The sequence below is a fragment of the Elephantulus edwardii genome, unplaced genomic scaffold (genome assembly GCF_000299155.1).
Source record: "Elephantulus edwardii isolate Elephantulus edwardi_28Jun2011 unplaced genomic scaffold, EleEdw1.0 scaffold00270, whole genome shotgun sequence".
Lineage (NCBI taxonomy): Eukaryota > Metazoa > Chordata > Mammalia > Macroscelidea > Macroscelididae > Elephantulus > Elephantulus edwardii.
In genome coordinates this window covers 3,776,147-3,779,758 of record NW_006400020.1, presented here as the reverse complement: position 1 = coordinate 3,779,758, position 3,612 = coordinate 3,776,147, and the positions used below count along the sequence as shown (strand labels likewise).

General features: G+C 40.5%; 1 pseudogene; it reads right to left on the bottom strand.

Moving 5' to 3' along the window:
• Positions 1–208: 208 nt before the first annotated feature.
• The window catches only part of LOC102872392, a 4,866-nt pseudogene continuing 1,462 nt past the window's right edge, over positions 209–3,612 (bottom strand).

Sequence of the window (3,612 nt, the reverse complement as noted above, 5' to 3'; positions counted from 1 at the left end):
TTTCTGATTTCAGGGTATCGGCTGCTCTTGTGTCGCCCTTTTGAGTGACATCTTGCTTTGCTCTTGTGTATTGTGTGGGATAGTTTGCTTTCTTCGAGACATTGGTATGTGTTCTTTTTTTTTTTTTGCTTCTTGCTGTATCACCTTTATTACGTTTCTAGTGTCATTGAGACTAGTTTAAAAATAGCCTACAACAAGAATGTGCTAATCACCAGCCACCTTTTCCACCTTTCTTCTTTTTTGTTGCTGTTTCTTTTTAGTTGCTGGAGCTCCTGCAGGTTTCTGATGTCGTGGGGTGATGATATTACTTGTAGAGGCAGATACTGTTGCTGCACTGCCAGGTCTTGGGGAGGTGGGAGGGCTGCTCACAGTTTTACTAGCGTCCAGTTCAGATGCAGCTCCTGCAGTTGCTCCCTGGGTCCCATTTCCAATCTGATCCTTCTTTTTGCCCTTTTTCCTTCCTCTGTAGTAAGAACGTTCTCGCATTGGTAGCCATCTTTCTGGATCTGGGGTAACTTTTGGGTCATAATTCTTAGGCCGTTTTACCTTCTTTTTCTTTTTCAAATCTCCTTGGCCTTGTTTCTTTGGTTGACTATCTCCGCCACCAAGTTTTCCACCCTTTTTCTGAACGTATGTAGCACCAGGAGAATTTTCAAGAGCCTCAACGTCTATTTTGAGAGACATACTATCCGATGAGGGCAAGTGTTTACTGAGAACTTTTGCCTTCTCTGGATCTACAAGTGAGTAAGCAGAAATAAGCTGTGCCAAGGTATGGATATCTTTTGGATTCTGTTTCCATAGCTGTTCGAGGTCACGAATTGCCTCCTTCTTCTGCCCATATTTGAGTTTAAAGTTGGCAGCTTCTCTTATCAAGGACAAATGAGCAGAAGACTTGGGCTGATGGTTTTGATACCACTGGATGGCCTGCGTGAAGACGTCAATGGCACTATCAGTATCCTTCTCATGGCTGTACATGGTCACTAACACAGACACCATGCCTGGTATATGCTTTAACTCTTCTATGCTTCTCAGTATTAGACATGCTTTGGAAATATTACCTTGGGAAATTTTCAGTTGTGCCATGGTTAGCTTAATTTGAGCTGCATTTTCTGGATGCTGATCTGAAAATTCCTGAAGCAGCTCGATTGCTTTCACGTGCTGCTTTTCATGGCACAGCTGGGCAGCTTGGGTTAACATAGGGAGGAGTTGCTCAGGACTCTGGGACTGTAAACTGGAGGATATTTTTCGGCACTGTTCTGCCTGGTTTGTGTACACAGCAAGTAAAGCTTTATTAAATTCTATAGCTTGCAGTTGCTTCTTGGAAAGCTTAAATTCCACTCCCTCTGCATTAGTTAATTTCACTTTCTTCTTGGAGTCAAAGACATTTTGGTCCTTGTTAATGGTAATGATGTTATTTGCAATTACAGCTAGCAACCCCACATCTGTTGGCTTCAGTTTGATTATCTGATTGTAAAGTTGTAAAGCCTCCTCTGTACGACCCTGAAGCTGCAGTATATATGCCATCTACCATGAATGATGGCCAGTTCTGTCTGTGGGTCTTCCTCAGCCCCATCAGAATCTTCTGATAGTGATGGCGACAAAGATCTTCAGCTTTCTGTAGGATTTTCATTGCCTGGGTCAGTTGGCCTTGTCCTATCAGTGCACATGCAGCATTATAGCACAATTCGTACGTGCCTTCTTGTAGGCCCAAGTTTTCTGGAACCACTTTTTGCCAATTGCTCTGAGCTGCAACAACTGCTGAAAGGTTGGTTTTTCTCTCCTCATCATAATCATCTTGGGAGTTTTGCACAAGATCTCTATATACAGCTAAGCACTCATCATAGCGTTCCAATCGGTATAACACTTGTCCATAAAGCTCCTTTAGTTTGTCTGTCTGCTGGTTGGCACTTTCTATTGTCTTCAAGGCATTCTCAATTCTATTTAGCCTGTACTCGCAATATGCCTTCTCAAAGGAAAGAGAGTTGCTGAAAAAGAAAAAAAAGAGAATCTATTCTAAGGTAATACTGTCATCACAGTAGGCCAGACAATGCTTTCACTACCTGACACATTAGTTAGTCCTTGTAATAAGAGATGCAGTAAATGATGATGAAAAGTTAGTGGTGTGCACAAAAATCACAAAGCTAGTGACAAGAAATTATACCCATTCCCTTGTGTCTCATATGGTTACTTTCATGGATATTCTTATCAGAATGACTGGTCTTTTAAAGAAACATTTAAAAAGAAAATAATCAGTTCAATAACACATATTCTTAGAAACAAAGACAATATAAATATTTTAAGTGGATTATTTAAAGTTTGTTATCCACTAATCAAATAAGGTGTGGTATTACTGTGATTAGGTACTGCTGACTTGGAAGTGACTCACTGCTGACATTCCAGGGGGTTTTCAGATGCGGGAAATCATATGGGCGGTAATTTCCCATCTTTCTCCAGAGAAGCAGCTGGTGGATTCAAACTGCATACCTTGGGGTTGGCAGTATAAGTTATCACTAAGCCACCAGGGCTCCATAATAAGCATACAGTGTTTTAATTTGTTTAAACAGCAAATGATCAGCAAAGAAAAAGTCTCACACACACATTCTCTCTCTCTCGTGTGCGCTCACTCACACACACACATACACACACACACACCCCCGCAAACACTGGACTCCCAACCAACTAGTAAACATACTTCAAAAAAATCTTACAGACATTCAAAATTTAAAAATTCATTTAAACATTATACCATTTATGTCTCATTTTTACTTATTAACCACCATTTGTGAGGAGATAAGTATTTATGAATATAAATAATAATATCTTTCATTCACTGGCCTAATAAATATTAGGAAGCTCAGGTGGCTTAGTGGCAACGTTGTGTTGTCAACTCATAGGCATGTGGTTTGAATCCGCCACCTCCTCCGCAGGAAAAAGATGGACAAGCTCCTCTCATGTAATTTACTGCCTCTGAAAACCTGCTGGAGGGTCAGCCATGAGTTGGTTCCACCCTGACAATACACAGTATGATCTCTGGGTAAGAAGCTGTGCTGTGAACCCTAAATAAGGCATGAGGTTCTAATCTACCACTTGCTCCTTGGGAAGAAAATGGACAATTTCCTTCTGTGTAATGTATTGCTTCTAAAAATCTGTTGCATGGTCAGCTATGAGTTGGTTCTGACTCAATGGCAAACAACAAAAATGAATAAAGATTATGTGAAAGCTTCCCTACGTCATAAAGTCATTAAAATTTCTTATGCATTGAAAGACCAGAGTGAAGAAAAGACTCTTGAAGGTTAGGGGAAAAAAACAGGACAAAAAGCCTACTGTTCCTTTCTGTTACAGAAATACCACTGTCAACCAAAAGCAGAGAGGGGAAGGAAGTAAATCAGTTAGCAATGGAGGAGAAATCATAGAAATAATTTTAACTATACCAAAAGTGTTTCTAGTAACTGTACAACTAAACCACTTACTTGGCTAACACTTTGGTGTGAGTATTGATGACATTCAAGGCTTCCTTGAAACTTCCATTCTGGATAAGGCATACGACTTTACAGTGCAGGGCAGTTACATCATCCTTGTTGACCTGCAGTATCTTGTTGACGTGACGGTCTT